This window comes from Rhopalosiphum padi, chromosome 3, assembly GCF_020882245.1.
Source record: "Rhopalosiphum padi isolate XX-2018 chromosome 3, ASM2088224v1, whole genome shotgun sequence".
In the NCBI taxonomy this organism is placed as follows: Eukaryota; Metazoa; Arthropoda; class Insecta; order Hemiptera; family Aphididae; genus Rhopalosiphum; species Rhopalosiphum padi.
Genome location: NC_083599.1, coordinates 5,415,113 through 5,434,198, shown reverse-complemented (window position 1 = coordinate 5,434,198; position 19,086 = coordinate 5,415,113).

Here is a 19,086-nt window from a genome sequence, read left to right as displayed (position 1 = left end):
CAAGACGCTCAGAGGCAGGTCTTAGCACCACTCATTGTCTTTTATATCAGTATTATGAGTCAGGTCGTAACACCGCTCACCATCACTTCTATATTTACTTACATTGTAATTTTGTACCAAGTTTAAAACGTATAATAAAGATATTTGTACACGTCTTATACATCAGTATTTTCATTCCTACATTGATGTATGAATCGACGTCAGTCGGGACGTAACAATATTATAATATCTTATTTATTTGTTTAAATCACAAAAAAAAAATAATAAATAGTTTACAATGGTCTGTGTATAGAAATGATTTAAACATATATATAAATTATTACTCTGAAATTTCATAATAATTTTATCTTGTTAATGATAAATATTTAATAATTTTTCTCGTTCAAGTCGTACTACAATACATATTGAAAAAAATGTAATTATATATCAACACTTATTAATACAAAATAGAGTGATAATATTATTCTGAAATTATTTGTTCAAGATTTTTACTACCATTATAAGACTATATTAAACATTTTTTTTTTTTTTAGAAATATATTCTGATATTCGCATATGTTATTAAATACTAAAAATGTGAAACTGTGTCACAGTTCGCTCCCCTATAATTACGCACATCTCTTATGCATGAGCGGAACTTTTTTGGATGAGCACGTAATCTATCTGGTTAATAGTTACACCATCTGGTGACTTCCATGTATCTTTATAGATTTTCTTATGTGTGAACGTTGTGCTATTTAGTATGATATAATTTCCTGCCGCGAATGATATTAGCCTCAACGCATTACCATTGATCGCCTCATGTAGGCTTTCATATCATAACGTAGCGGAGAACTGCATTTCTCTTCTACATTCACATTTAGCGTTTAAGTCACCAAATACTATTTGAATTGCATTCCCTGGCAGTTTATCATATGCTTGGTCATATTCTCATAAAAAGCGTACTTGATATCCTTGTCAGCTGATTCCGTTTCATATCAAGGTAATATTTATAGGTTCAGTGTAAATATTTAGTGCCGCTAATCTCTCTGATATAGGGTTGAATTCCTTTATGTACGGTTCTATGGTCTCGTGTATGGCAAATCCACACCCAATCAGGTGTCTCTCTTTCATTCCTGAGAAGTAAACATATAATATAATATGACACGGACACGGTATGCAACTTCGCCAGTACAAAGTACAGGCACTACAGCGACCAGTCGACGCCTTATCAACCGCCACCACGGGAAACGACGATACGACACCATCGACTCCTCTTCCCACACCACAAAGGCACAGGGTGCGACGGGAAGACAAGTCGGCCCGGACGAGTATCGGCCGCCGGCCGTCTCGCTCTCTTGCGTGAACCATCTTACCGACAACGGCGACCACGTCCAATCTGTAATCCGTTTCTCTGTGTCCAAGCCTGATTTAATGATGGTATCATTACAATATACTTTTGTTAACGAGGTGGGATTGTTAGCCCTGCGATCAACACCCAACAGGGAGGGCCAGCCTACCCAGACCCCCTAAGGTTATGGTAGAACTACATCAGTGCAACGATACGTATGGACTGGGCGATAGGAGTAACACTTCCCCTAAGCCATTGACAAGAGTTCACGTGTTTGTCACACCTGTTACCAACTAAGGTACCCCATGTGAATATAAATAACTAGGTTTTATATTGATACTCATAATGAAACTCATACTAGACGAACATGATATTTGTAGTATAATTCTATCGTAGTTCAATCTTAAATTAAAAATATATAATTATAATAATAATAACCTTCGAAATGTACATTATTAAATAATAATTCAAATCAAATCGTAGAAGTTAAGATTATTATCTAAGATATATTTTATACCCTAAAATTAATTAAGCAGTTTTGTGGGGGGATTGTATTGATTTAAAATTTAATAACAAAAATAATATAAATTTATATAATTATATTAATTATACACTAATACATAATACATTTAATATACTATATGAGATTAACGCGTTAATGCACAGTCTTGCTTATAATATTAATTATTAATAAATTAAAATAATTCAAATGCATATTCTATTTGAAGTATTTAAAGTAGAAAACGACCTCTCAGTGGCGACTATCGTATAGTAGAGGTGTAGTGCCAGCTATGCCTTTAATTAGTGGTGGGTGGGGTGGGTTGTACACGTAATTTTTCGTAAGCGAATAATACAATAATATTTTGGAATATTTTAATACTATAATAGAAATTATTTTTGTTTAAAATGTTAAACAACTATTCAGTAGATGGGATGATATTATATGGATAAATATTATTTAATATTATTATTTGCCACTGCGAACTTTAATGGGTTATACATATATTTTATACAAAATTAAGTTAAAAAAAATACGTACTCCTAACTAATTGCTCTAAAAATAAAATTAATAAATTATTATTTTAATTTGATATAATATGTATAATATGATCCTCACGTATAAATAAATATAGAATACAAACAAAATATACGGACATTCTATTAAAGTTTTAAAGTTATTTGTTTTAATGCTAGTATTAGGAACAATCAACATGTTTGTTAATATGAATATCTGTACCCATGTTACTGGTAATAATAATTAATAATCATACTCAATTATTTGTGTTAATATCTTATTAAACTTTTTTATTCTCATAATAATTATCGGTAAGTTATTAAAAATTTAAAAGGATGGTGACATTTTGAAAGTTACAAGACATCAATATCATAAATCGAGTTACAAAGACCCGTATATTAATTTTATATAAAATAAATAAATGTATATATAATGCACTTACTCGTATATACTAGAAATTAAATAATAAACAAGTATCTTATACTTTATGATCACATTATTATAAAAATAGCATACTTATATTATGATCTAAAATTATTGTCTTTATACAAATTTACAGAGATTAGCTGATTAGATTAGTTGAACGTTTGCAAGACACTATGTTAATAATTATATTTTAGGTTCTGAATGAAAGTATATTTATTTATAATAAATTACCGGCAGTTAAAATTATAATTATAAATAATTAAATATTATAATTTACTTGTATACAAATTTGAAAAATTAACAATAACAATTGGAAAACAGAAAAAAATTATTTAAAAAATATTAAATAATTGAAAATAAATAAGAACTGGAGAAGTCATGTAGATGGTAATCAATTGTTAATGTATACCCGACAAATAAATAAAATTGTACACTATAAGCGCTTAAAAAGATGGATTTGACTAATAATCAACTAAAACCAATAAATTTAGATTTTGCATTCTTAGTGCATATTTTAGAAGTGATTTAGGGCTACAAAATAAATAAAATAAGCAATGAAGTGTAACACAAAAAATTTTAAATATTACAACATAATTTTATACACAATCTGTTATTATAACAGAATTGTAGTTATCGAACATCGATTGGGCATCAAATTACGTACCTGGCGTATCTAAAGGCAATAATTAAAACCGTTATTATATGTACATATTATATAGGTACTTATTATATATTCTTTTATCAAAAATACTCATTTATTAATTATACTTAAGTTTTGAAAATATTTTATATGTTTTTCAGTTGAAATAAAACAACATATCCGATAGTTATATTTTTAGAATGATGCCTTACATTTTTAATTTTATATTCTGAGGCAGAATACTTTTCGGAGTATTTCGATAAATTTATATTAAAATTCGATGAGCAAACTGGATTGGTGTAAAATGTTTGTCTACTACACCGCAAACTTAAAAGAAATATTACCATCTACCAAGGCTTTGTATTTGATAATAATATTTAAAAAATTTAAAATTTAAAATTAAATTCTTAATTCTGGAGAAATAAAATTTGCTATTACAACAATTAATTTTATCTTATCAAATACTTATTTGATACCTATATAAATATTATTATTTGACAATCTCTGATTTATTTTACCATGTACATAAAACATTTAGTAATTAACACTGATGTTTAGAACCAAACAGTTATATTTAGGTCACAATAAAATAAGAACTGAATTAAATATTAATTAAAAATGAATAATAATGACATACTTATTTCAACTACAAAAAATTAAAAAATATATGATTGTTAGTGATAATGTAATATAAAAATAAAACCAAACTTAAGAGGTATTATAAAATTTATCTATCTAACCTATATTAATTGTGTAATTCGTTTTTTATCATTAATGTTTATTGTTTACTCCTAAACATTAAAACTATAGACATGTAGAAAGGTATACGCGCGGTACAGCTATCAAATCGTTATTTATGAGCGTGTGGTATGCAATCAATATGTGTTTGGTTTTTGCTTCGTTAATTATAAGTCCCATGTTCCTATACCGGATACAATTCTTTTTTCCACAATTTGATTTGATTTTACCAACAATCCAAACATTGTTACGCTAGCCAACATTCCAATAATTTTATATTCAATCTCATACAAATATATTTTTAATTTTTTTTTCACATATTTTTTAATTTATTTTATGCTTAATTTAAGTAAGAAATAAAAAAAGCAAATATTTTATTTTAAAACAATAACTCTGTGACAGTTGAGTAATTATTTATTTTCAAGCCCCCCCCACAATGTAAAATCCTGCGTACGCCACTTAGTCCATAGGCACCACCTTATAGGTTACCTTAAGTATTTCATTTGATCATTTTTTGATCGCCGATTTTATTAACTACGAATTTATTGTTGTATAGGTACATACACGTGTAGATGGAATGTTGAATCAGCAGGGCACGCGTGCGAACCATTCGGTGCATGGTGTATGTATGTATAATGGCGTGCTGGTCGAATGCTATTTTAGGTGTCTGAATGTATAAAATATATTGGTTATGAATTTTATCTATTGGATGAATTTTGAAACATTGAGTTTACCAGGTTTACCTATATTCGCATTCAATTACGTGGATTATATTTGATATTTATATATATGCAGCTAAAACGAATTTTTTAAAAATATAAGTCTTTTATCGTGGGAGGGATGTGTGGGGGCAAAGCCCCCATAAGTTTGTGTTAGTTAATTTAATACTTGAAACGCAGTTTTTAAATCTTTACGTTGAGCTCTTCTACTTATTTATTCCTGATTCGAGCAATAGATAGAACTGATAGCATCATATTATTTACAGTTCCAAATAAAAGAAAACTAAAAACACATTATTCTAACTCTTCAGCTCAAAATCTAAAATTATAAGCCATGTTTTACGCATAATACCGTGATAGTTATTAATTTAAGTTCTATTTATCAAGAAATAAAGAAAAAATACGTACCTTTGGCTGTGGACAATAAATATTAAATTAATTTTGAAAAATATAAAAAATACATGTTATACATAATATATATTGTTACGAGCCATGGCTCTAACGTAGCATATTAAAGGTTTATGCTTCTTACAACTATTTTGCATCAAATTAAAAAAATAAAATAAAATATGTTTATTGTCACAAGTAAAAGCCTAGATATTATAATTAAAAGATGTTTAATTTAACTAGAAATAATGTATAAAAATATTTTCAAAAACTAAATTGCATATTATAAATAAAATTAAGATGTACTAATACAATTAACGTACCAGCTAAACTTTCTGAAAAACAAAATTATATATTTTACTAATAATTCGTTAATCCGTAATGATTATTGCGATGTATAAAAATATATGCATTTTCTGAATTTCAAAATATTCAGTAATTCGTTGTTGTAAATAATATATTTACAGATACCAAATAAAAAATAAACTAAAAAAAATATTATTCAAACTCTTCAGCTCAGAATCTAATATTGCAAGCCATGTTTCACGCAAAATACATTGATAATTAATAATTTCTGACTATTTAAGCAATAAAAAAGGAATACGTACTTCTATAGTCTGTAAACAGTAATTATTAAATTAATTTTAAAGTATGTATAAATAAATAAAAAAAAAAACAAGATACAGTCTATAGTCTTGTAATAATATATTTATAACTGCATAAAAAATGAAATAGATCAGAACAAATTATTCAAATGTGAACGATTTATCACATTTAAAAAGCAAAAATTTAATTAAAATCAACAAATCAAATGCCTGTTATAAATAAAATGTTGGGAAACAGTAAACTATGATATTTTATAAACACCGTTGTTGAGTTTAAACCAGAAATTTCTAAACAGTACCAACTACCAGATATCGAACTCCCGCTAATAGTCGAAACCTGGGTTTTTGGTTGGCATTATTTTACATGGTAATAATATTAATTATGATGTTTTGTATTATATTATAATACATATTTAAACTTAATATTTCAAAAAAATAAAAATATTTTACATTTATTATTATATTATTTTACCATTAAATAATGATATTACAATACATACATTTTATTTAATGACTGTAATGTTTTGACAAACGAGAAAATAATGAAGCTTGTACGCGAGCTTCACTGATAATAGTATAAATTCCTTATCTAGTCTAGTATAGAAGTGTTGCTTAAACATATGTAGAAATATTAATTGCTTATAATTAGGCATTTAAATGATTTTAACTATATGTTTTAAATAAAAAAAATCTAAACCTGCAGAATCAGATATTGTATATACTATATTCTGTTTATCTCATTTATTTTTAATAAATGTAGAGCAGCAGCCTTCCAAAAGTTCCAAATTCGTAGGATATTGCTAACGACCTTGAATTTCGGATAGTGTTGTACAAATTGTAGGAATATTGTATAAAAGGACATTACATAATACATCCGCATGTGTATTCTCCGTCTTACAACATATTATCTAATTTTAATTGATATAATTACTGACTTTTTATTCTTAACTTTAATATCATGATAAATTTACCTATTATGTAAAAATAAAATTTAAAAACACAAATAATATCTACGTACCAGAAATAACATCTAAAAAATTATTATATATTACTTACTAATTAGTTATTATAATTAATTATTATTGAAATGTATTAATAGAACTATGAATGATCAGAATTTCAAAATAATCGGTAATTCCGAAGCAGAGCTGTTTAAAGTTTAATTCTTCAAACTAATAATTAATAATATTATATTTTTACCTAAATAAATAAACTAATTCGGATGTTAAATTATAATTTTTGTTGAGTTTGAACTTTTTTAAATTCATAATTCTAGAGAAATAAACTCTGCCAATACAACAATGAATATTGTCTTATCAAATACTTATGTGATACCTATATAAATATTATTATTTGACAATCTCTGATTTATTTTACCGTGTACATAAAACATTTAGTAATTAACACTGAAGTTTAGAACCAAACAGTTATATTTAGGTCCCAATAAAAGAAGAACTGAATTAAGTATCAATTAAAAATGAATATTAATGACATACTTATTCCAACTACAAAAAATTAAAAAATATATAATTGTTAGTGATAATGTAATATAAAAATAAAACCAAAATTAAGAGGTATTATAAATTTCATCTATCTAACCTATATTAATTGTGTAGTTCGTTTTTTATCATTAATGTTTATTGTTTACTCCTAAACATTAAAACTATAGACATGTAGAAAGGTATACGCGCGGTACAGCTATCAAATCGTTATTTATGAGCGTGTGGTATGCAATCAATATGTGTTTGGTTTTTGCTTCGTTAATTATAAGTCCCATGTTCCTATACCGGATACAATTCTTTTTTCCACAATTTGTATTTCTATATCTCTAACGACTTATTCAAGAGCGATTTAACAGCGTATTTTTCAACAAAACCATGTGGACTTCATTATTAAATTCATAATACCTGATTCGGTACATTCCCAACGCTCAGGAAGGACTGTGAGCGCACGATAGTCAGTTTAGTGCGGACCATCTAGACGACTAGCTGTCGCCAACCGGTGGTCGGAAGGAAAATTTAAGTGGTCCGCAGAAAAATTTGAACGTTATTTGCAATATTATTTTATTAACTTTCTAGCAAGTGCGTGTCGTATAATCACTATGTGACAAAGTATAAATGTATTATGTTGCTTTATAAATCTTTTTTTATTATTTAATATATATATTTTTTTATATTAATTTGGTATATAAGACTAATCAGTAGTGGAACGGTATTTATGTAAAAAGCTATTATAAGCTATAAGTGGTCCGTAGAATTTAGAGTATGGTTTTAGTGGTCTGAAAAGTCCAAAAGGTTGGCGACCGCTGATCTAGACGTTAACTCGCATAATGGATCAGACTCTCTTTAGTTATATAATACATACAGAATTCTTACAGAAACTCTTGTGATTAATTTACAACCGTAACCTGTTTTTATTTATTACGCCGGAATCTACCAACCACACGCACGTTGTACACATCATTATGTTGTCCTCTCCTGGTTTTATTATTTTTTAGAGTTTACGCATTTAAGATATTTTTTTTTGTAATCTCCTATTTATTGTAATATTTTTAACACATAGATAGAACCTCTTTGTATTAACACTATAGTAAAGAACGAACCAGTTATATTTAAATAAGATGATTTACTGTTTGCTTACATCAAAAATCAACTTTGTTATGAACTGATGTTGTGTAAATATTCCCATTTATCGCTGTTGTATTGTTAATTGTCTCCTCAAATTATATCTGATAAATTCAGTTTTATACAAAAAATAACCCTCAATGATGGAGATGAAAGCATTTTTACTTTTCCAAAAAAATATAATATAAAACACACATAGGTACTCCAAAATTCTCTACTCAGAATCTAAAATTGTATGCCACGTTTCACACGAAATTCCATAATAATATACAAATAAGAAAAATATACATACGTTGTGAATCTGTGGAAAATAATTTTTTAGTTAATTTTTGTTATGTAAAAATTTTATGCAATATAAACGTTCAGGCAATGTGATTCTACCCAATATTTCACATGGCCCGTAACATAAACATAAACATAAATAACAATTAGTCCAGATCAAGTTGAACCAGATTTCTCTCTTTTGTTATCACGGTGGACAAATTAGTCAAGATTCTAGAATATTGAGACATCTAGAAAGATTATCATGTATTTCAACTATGAAATTTATTTTTAGTAATACTACGTTTAATTCTTTAATTTATCGTTTTGCGTATAATATACGTAAATATATTTTAATTAATTTGAAAACCTTTTCTGTACAGTACTTCTAATAAAAAAATCTTAATTATTCAAATGACATGACGGTATTCATCAGGAGAAACAAAATATTTAAAAATAATAAATAAACAAGTATAACATTTACCAATTCTTACTGTAAAAAATATTAATATGATATCGTATTAATAAAATTATAATATCATACAATATTACATTTATAATTAATAGCACTCAATGTGAAGACCTAAACTCTGATATTTGCATATTGATAATATACTTGTTGATTCTTTAAAAATTATAAGCGGTTTTGGAAATGTTTGTCTTGTATAATGGTCATAAAAGTCAATAAAAAATCCATTTTTCTAAAATAAATAAACATATTTTACTATTTTTATCATTATGATTTTTTAAGTTGTTTAATTTTTTTAATGACAACATATTTTTTAAGGTTTTTCAGATGAATAAAAATAAAAACTTGAACGAGTATTTTTTGTCTTTTAGGGCATAGGCATTTAAATGTCACATTGTGTGGGGTATCTTCTGCCACTCACCACTACTTATTATAACATTAAATGCCTATTAATCAAAAACTACATTATAACAAACAATAATTTTTATGAATAAATGTATCCTGAAATTGTTATGCTTAGAAACACACTATTACAATAGCATTGAATCATTAAAAAAGTTAAAAAATAAATTATTTTTGAAAAAACATTGTTTTTATTGACTTTGAAATACCTATGTAAGAAAAATATTTTAAAAACGTCTACAGTTTTTGAAATAATAAGTTTAGTTTGATAAATGTATTACCTAGTGGACTTTATTTTTATATGAAATTAAGAGAAGTATTAACTATACTAGGTATTGTTTTTATTTCGCGTATTTCAAATTTGACGGGTATATGTTTTTTTATTCCAATGAAACGATTTAATGAAAAGTTTTGTTAAATTATTGAATTATTATAGAATTTATGTTTGTTAAGTAATAATTTCTCTTATTTTTTTTTAACTTCAATGTCGTTTTATAAAAAAAAAAACACATTGTAGCTAATGGACTAAATAATTAATGTCACAAAACAAAATTAAAAGCTCGAACAGAATAGAACAATATATTTTGATAAAAAAAAAACAAATACATACCAAATACATCTAAAAAAAAAAAAAGGTAATGGATTATATATAAAACTGATGTAACCAATTTGAATGAGTGAGATTAATATTTTAAACTTCAAAAAATAATTATGACACAATGTCATTTATGTAGTATATTGTTTTTGTTATTTATTTTTTATGAACGAGCAAGGAGCCCAATAGTACAATACAATTTATAGTAATAAATATGAACAATATAAAATAACAATCAAAGTAAGCAAACGGCAAACAATACAATTGATCAAATAAACGAATGGAAAATATATAGAAAATAAAAAACAAAAGGTAAAAAATAGCAATAACAGATTACAAAACTATTAATAATACGTTTTAGCAGAAGCCTAGGTGCTCGTTACAAATGCGCATCATACGGTGAATGGGATTATTTCTACCATAATTGGTGCTGTGAAACGGTACAACAGAGGAAGAATTAGGTCTAGTTAAGCGAGAAGCGACTTTAAAATTAATTAGAGAAAGGAAAAAAGGAGCATCCGCTCTCCACACGTCCCTAAATCAGCTTATGCAAAAACACCAAAGTAGCTTCAATAATTTCTATCTGCCAGAGACAAGAGCCCAAGTGGATTCATCACTGGCCTATAATCATGCGATGGATGTTTCATTTGCAAAATAAATTACGCCGAAGGGCAAAAACGCCTTTGCGCCCTCTCAACGCAAGAAGAGCTATCTGCCGCAAAAAGGTCCCAAACAATGGAAGAATATTCTAAAAGACGCTGTACGAGAGAGCAATATAAAGCTTTGTGAGAACTAGAGAGCTTAAATTCTTTGGACATGCCACATGCGTATGACAAAGCCAAATATCTAAGCATCTTTAACGCACGACCGAAAACTGTATCTATATGACTATATGGTAATGAAAATTGAGATTTGGACAAAAAAGAATACCTAAGTCTTTCTTCCTAATAACAATATTAATGCTTGACCCATTTATCAAGTACGTGTAGTTAATGTATGTTATGATAATGATGATAACAAAAATTTATAAAATATACTACCAGAAACGTATTACAAAAAATATAAAAAAATATTTTATAATCCGGATTACAATTAAAAATAAACAAAAAACGTACCAAGTACTTTTACTAAATGAAATAAAAACATAATACAGATATGAGTAATCAATGTTTATAAATTATAGTTAATTTAATTAATTGAAATAAACCTAATAAAAAACAATATTATTGAAATTTAACTTACTTGGAAGAGCTATTCAAAATGAGTTCAAAAATTATTTTATTAATAACATAATATCAATATAATTTATCATCTATTCATTAATTTATATTATATTTTACTATAAATTTATTATAAAATATAGAAATATTGAGATATCAAAGAATTAAAGGTGGGCGAGATGTGATTAATACACTACACAGTAATACATATTATAATATCTGGATTTTATATGGAATATAAAACTATATTTTAGCTAAGTTACTCCAGCCCCCTTAAGTCCTGAAATTATATTCGAGGTTGAAATTGTGTGAAATGCCGAAATATTATCAAGATAACCTAACCTGGTCGCATAATAAAATCAAATGACGATAATCTTATTTGAAATTTTAATTTCAATTTTTGTTACTGAGTACCAGCCCGACATCATATCTACAGCAATCAATACCCTTCATTTATTTTTAAAGTCAATAAATCAATGAATAAAAATCTTATATATATTTACCAGACCAATTTTCATCATCTATAATAACAAATATATAGTTTCTAATTAATAAACAATTCTATGTAATGCACCTGTATTTTTTTGTAAGTAGATAATTATATTTTATTTTAAAAACTAAGTCAATTTTCTAAAATTCTAGCTTATAGTCTTTTAATAGTAAATACTAAATAGTTATAAAATACTTTATACTATATTGAACTATCAATATCGCCTACGGTTTTACATCTTTTGTACCTACCTACCTACCTACTCAACTTTAGAAATCATAATTTTCGTCTATACGGGATATCTTTTATTTTATGGAAGAATATATATATATATATTGTATATATTACATGAATACCAAAATCATAAATGACTTACAAACATAGTAATATTATAAAACTATACTATTCAATGTGTTGAGTGATAATTATAGAAAATCAATTTATTTAAACTAATTAGACATGTTGATAAAAAATGTATCTGAAAGACAAATACTTACCCGCTGTTAACCCTATTGCTAAAATGAAATAGTCATGTATAAAAAGTCATGTGCTAAAAATCTTTTAAATAAAAATAATTATAATACAGGTAAAATGCTCATAAAAAATAAATTTGGCTATCCTTTGGATTTTATTTTATATGTCTTTACGTTCATATTTCATATCTTAGGTATAAAACAAATTTTTTGTGTATTTCTAACTAGTATTTCTAACTACATAATAGCCTGTATTTTTCCAGATTTAATTATTTAATTTATTTTTCTAACTTTAAATTGGAATGCTTATAAAAATATTGAGACAAAACATTTTGGATATTTATTAATTGGGAAGCATACATTCATTAGGAATCATGAATTCAATTTTCAATCATATTTATTCATTAATATAACATATAAAAATACTTATTGTGTAATCATGTAAAAAATCACACTTCGTTGTAAAATAACAACAATGCAAACAAAATGGATTTAAAAATTATATTTTTATATTTTTTATCAATGAAATAGACGATAGAAAAAATTCAATAAACTTAAACTAATTAGACATATAAAAAGAAAATTTATCTGAAAAACTAATACTTACGCAGTGCTGAGTCTATAAAGTGTAATATTATACGGTTGAAAAGATTTTTAATTGTGAAAATACATTAAGGGTTATACCATTATAAAAGTATAAAATAATTAAAGATGAGTCAAATTCAAAAATATAGTCTCGAACTGAACTCAAATAGAACTTTTTGGTCATAATTATAATATGTAGATCCCATAAAAAAATCAATGCTCGGAATATTGGTACGGTCCATACATTTATAACAAAAGAAATAAAAACGCTTAAAACTGATACTATTCAAAATTTAATTTTCAGGGGTCCTAAAATATTTACAATGTTTATAATATAATTTCAATAAATCACCATCATCAACAAGTTATATATAATAATACAATTTAGATAATACTTAAAAAAAAAAAATTATGTTAGCAATCAAAATTAAAAAAACACAGATAAGTACATAAAGAGTAGCAGGCAGGTAAAATAAATATAAAATATAGGTACAATATATATAATATAATATAATTTATGATTAATAATTATTATTTAGTATACTTTGCTATATTATCTAAAAATTGTCTTATTTGAATTATTATTTAAGAAGCTCTCACATTCGTTGTGTAGTTTTTCTTGCAAAGTATTTTTTTTTTTTGAACTTTTGGCGGTAAGGTATTGTGTATATTTGATTCAAAACGGATTCTTAAAGGTATTATTTTCACTCGCAGTCACTCGTGAGTCGTGATTTCCCATCGATCGTCGGTAAAATTAAATTAAAAATAATTTTTGATATTTTATTCTTTTTTTTTTTGATAAAAATTTGGGAAACCTTGACTATTGTGGACCGTACCAGTATTCCGTTTACCAAAAAAATCAAGTATTTAATATTTAGATTAAGAAAAACTAATGTGAGATTTTTTAATATATTTTTTAAATGTTGACTTATTAGGTATAAAATATTTTTTTATTGAAATTTAAAAAATAATCCTGAAAACAATTGAAAGTTTTACATGCCTATCAATAGTTCAAAAATATTTTGAAAAGTTCAACACAAAAAAAAAAAAATTTTGGAAAAAAATAATTACTATAAAACAATCGAAGATTTAATAATGTAAAAGTTTGAATTTCCTTTGCTTATAAAAATTAATTTTGCTATCTGGTAAATCATTTACTTTATATGTCTTGAAAAACGTGTAAAGAATCTTATATTCAATTTTTAAATTTTAGGCTTAAATAGAGTTTTTTTGTGTATTTCTAACTAAAAAAATACTTGTATTTTCCCAGGCTTTCGCAAATTTTGCTTATAAAAAAATATTGTGAACAAACATATTTCATATTTTTTAATTGTGAAATTAATCATTCATTAGGAATCTTGTATTCAATTTTCAATCGTATTTACCCATTTATAAAACAAAAAAATATTGAATACCTCTATTGTCTTTTGCTCAAAAAGAGTCAACATATTTTGAAAATTAAGCCATATATAAAATGACAATATAAACGTTTAGTTATAATTTTAGATTTCGGCAGTTATTCGTTTTTGAATTAATTAAAAATCGATAATATAATTTATAGCCACGAGCAATCCTCTATTAATCATAAAAACATACACACTAAATTAAAATTTAATTAAAAAGATTAGTTAAAATCTGATACGGTTTAAAGATTACTGATTACAGTTGATGAATTAATTGTTAGTAGTTTAGATAGTAAATTTGATATTAAAAGAACAGAAACTCTGAATTTTTTAAAATTTCATTTTTTGGATTATTTCATTTATATAACCCAACAGTGAGTAATATAATTAATCGATAAATTCTAATACTATAGTCTGTAAACTGTTACAGAATTATGCAAATCTTATTATATATATTTAATAAAAAAAAACTTAATTCAAAATAAAAAAACCAGAAAGTACATACCTATATTAGCTAAAAGAATATAGATAATTAATAATATTTTATAATTATAAAAAGATAGAAACCTTTTGTTTTTATGTCTATGAAAATATAAATATATATATTAAAATAATATATATAAGTAGATAACCAATTATTGGTGATAACTGTAATGTTACGATATTTTTGTTTGTCCGATAATGTATATAAATATTAATTCCATTTAATACTATTCAACCAAAATTACAAGTTATAAATTTCAAGTCAATATTTTAAGCAATGAGTCGTGTTACGAACCAGACTGCAAGTGTTTCCTAACCGTCTTGTCGTTTCCAAACGTACATTACCCCGGCCTTCCACCCACACATTTAATTTTGAAATTATATTGCTCCAATAATTGTTAGTAGTTATTAACTGTGCATTCTTGACCACAATTTTACAATTTTTAAACTACCCGTTTTTACATAATCCGTAAATCAGTCGCGATTTGCACCTTATTCGTTACACGCGTATTTATTACGCTCCGCTTAATTGTTATGATACCGTTTTTATTCTCTGTTCGATGTGATAAATTTACTACGTTAAAAAAAAATAATCCCTATCAACATACCGTGTTTACTTAATTGTAACTTGCAAGTTCATTCAAGTATACGCGCTTTTCAAAATGTAAATGTTAATAAATAGATATTAAATATTGGTCGTTTTAAACAATAAGTATCGATTATGTTACAGTCATCACGCTATCGCTGCTGAGCAGCGTCACACGACTTTTGGCCACAAGATAATTATGCCGCAGCCGCGGTCACCAAATACTACGCCAACCGGAAAAAGTAAACATTATTCTAACTACATATTTTTAGTTTTTTATTACATATAAATCCCAGCCCTACAATTACAAACTGCACTCATCAACCAACTATTGTGTTGGAGTAAGAGTAGGTAATTAAAAAAATTCAAATAGACATTATTATGCTTACATTTCTAAAAATATCCTAATTACCGCCAGCTAGTGTATTCTTAATACTTCAGTCATGGGTTCTCAATAACACCTTTAAGCTGAGTATTGGTTTTAAGTTTTAACATGTTTATGTTTCTAATTGCCCAAATAATTGTTTCACCACAACTTTTGTGTGTGGGTTTTCTATATGTAATATAATATAAATCTACTAAGTAGGTATGCAATAGTAATATTGAAATGTACAATTTTTGGATTAATCAAATTAATTGTAAAACATTTAAATGATTTAATTTAAAATCAATTGATTAATGGTCTCTTAGTATGACATCAAAATGTTTTCTAAAGTATACAGAAAATAGTTTCTTTATTTTTAGAGAAGTTTTAGACTTATGAATATGACAACTAATATTTTGTGTTTTACATTAGCGAAAGAAATAGGTGATACTAAAAATTGTATTTAGTTATTCTTACATATTTACCTTCATAATTCACGGTTGGCTGAATCTTTGTGTTAGGATTCACATCTGTAAATTTATTATATTAATGCAATACAAAGCATTAATCAATTAAAATTGTTTAACGTAATGGTCCTAAAATATTATTTTTAACCAGCAACCTATAAACATAGTACATTTCTATATGCACTAATGAGTATTGATGGAGGTACTTCAATGTTTAATAATGGTGGTGAACTTAATGTTATAATAATTTAAGTTATATACAGTTCTAGGGAAAACTATTAAAGTTGTTTCATATGCCACGCGGAGGGGGGATGTTTCGAATCCTGGACATCAGGCACTACATATTATATAACATATATCTCGTTATGTATAACACCATCACCCATAGTTATTGTCAAAACTGTATTATTATTAATTTTCCCACAGTGGAACTAATTTTGGTTAAGTGTGTAACAATCTCGCCAGTCCCAGTTAATAGCGTCGAAAGCAGATACTTCAAAAAGCATTGAAGTTTGATAAGGATTTACACGTAATTTCAAAAAAACGTATTCATAGGGAGAGAATCACATCCTCAGGGAGTTCCATTTCTCTAATAAACTAATCAGCTTAACTATGGTACTTGTAATAGAAGCGACTGTCAAAGTTAAATTCAAAACACTATACCAGTTAGTCAGGTGTAAGACAAGGCGAAGCTAAGTCACAAAATTTGTTTAATCTGGTATTGGGAAAATTGATAAGACAGATGAATATTGATCAATTGGTTTTAAATTTCAAGAATCATTCTTAGGACTGATAATATATGTAGATGATTTAGTTTTAGTGTTACTAGAATTGTCACAAATACAATTTAAAGACATGTTCCCCAGACTAAATAATGCTACATCGAGAGTAGGATTTAGATTAAACGAAGAGCAGACGGCTTACACTGCTTACAGGACTGTTAAAAGAAGGGAATCCATTCCACTTTAAATATTGGCAAGTATTGTTTCAATAGAGTTGAAAACATCAAATAACTTTAAACAATAATAACAAATATAACAAAAACCCTATGAGAAAAAGGAAAAAGATGAATGATAAAGTTACACAATTTATTAAAATTATACTTCATAGCACTCTTCGATAATGTCACCTCTTTTCTATTAGAACATGATAAAATTGATCTCAGTACCTACTTATCTCAATGACCCGGTTCTATTTCTATTGAAAAAGGTAATTTCCTACATCAAAACTGACCAAACACTTATTAAAACTTAAAATATTTTTTACATTAAAGATAATAATAGTCTATATAAAAAGGATTTAAATACATTAAAATAACTACCCCATAAAGTATAATTACTTACAAGTTAATCCAGCAACATTTACTAGTAAATCTGTTAAATTTTAAAATAATTCAAATTCAGTTATTATACAAAACTATGCTTTTGAAATATTAAGAGGACGTCGCATCCGCATGTGTTGTCTCTGTCTTACACACGTACGAAATAGTAAATTTTCGTCATACTCATAAATCACCTAAAAACTAAAATATTGTAAAAAAACAATGAGAGAACACAGATAATGTTCTTACCTACAAGTTTGATAATAGGTCAGTTCACTCTAATATCAAGACTAATAATAGATATGCTACTGAACCTGGTGAACGAAAATGTACTTTGTCGTACGTGTGTAATTCATTTCAAAAATATTATATAAATTATCCTGGTTTTATAGATGATTCTGACAATATTACTATTGATTCATTAATCAACTATATTCAATTTCCTATCAGAAACTACCCTTAAAATTGAAGTCCAATCCATTCTCCACTATTTATTTATTAATGAAGCACACGCCCTCAGAATCTAAAATAGGTAGCTTGTATACTTTATGCAGTTAACTGGTAGATAGTAAATTAAAATCATTTTGTTAAAGTAATCTATAATTACACAGATACATTTCAACATATTTTTCTAATATCTATATAAAAATTATGAATACTCGAATGACAAGTCAATTTCATAATAAATTAAAATCAAATACAGATTCACGAACTATTATTTCGTGAATTTTCCATTTCAGATATCGGTCGTAAATCTCAACTATTTTTAAAAAATAAATAATATTACTGTTTAGCCTTTTTAAAATTAATATTAAAACTATTTACAGTACGTATTCAATCTTCGAACGTCCAACACGTGTGTTAGTGTGCTAGTGTGGTTTTATCAAACTTCCGATAGCATATCCGTAAATTCTCCGTTTTGCAGATAATATGATAACTAATTGACTTTCCTAATATGAACGCCAACGCCACTAAAGGCCACTCATCCCAAAAAAAAATTTGCAACCATTAATCCGACTGTTTAAACCTCTCAAAATATATAACAAACTATCTTTTAAACGTATTTTCCCAAAAAACAACTTTTTCAATTAAACCCAATAATAAAACTCCAATCATAAAAAGTCAATCTAGCCCGAGTACCTCATAACACGATCGCGGCACCCAATACCGCAACTTTCTTATTTACAACACAATATATCTCTACCGTTAATGGGCACATTACTATTGTCGATAACAACTCGACCAAATGCGATTACACATCAGTTCCAGCAGCACTAAATAATGCAAACAAATTAAATTATACTCAACACAACAAAAGTGATATCACATTTGCATCAATCGCCGCAAATGACAAAACACCGTCCAGCGATCAAGCGATAGTATTCGATTCAATCAACGGCATCCCGAAAAAAGAATATGTGATAGCAATAAGGATATAGTCAATTTTAAAATCAACATGACACACTTCCTTGACTTGCAAGAA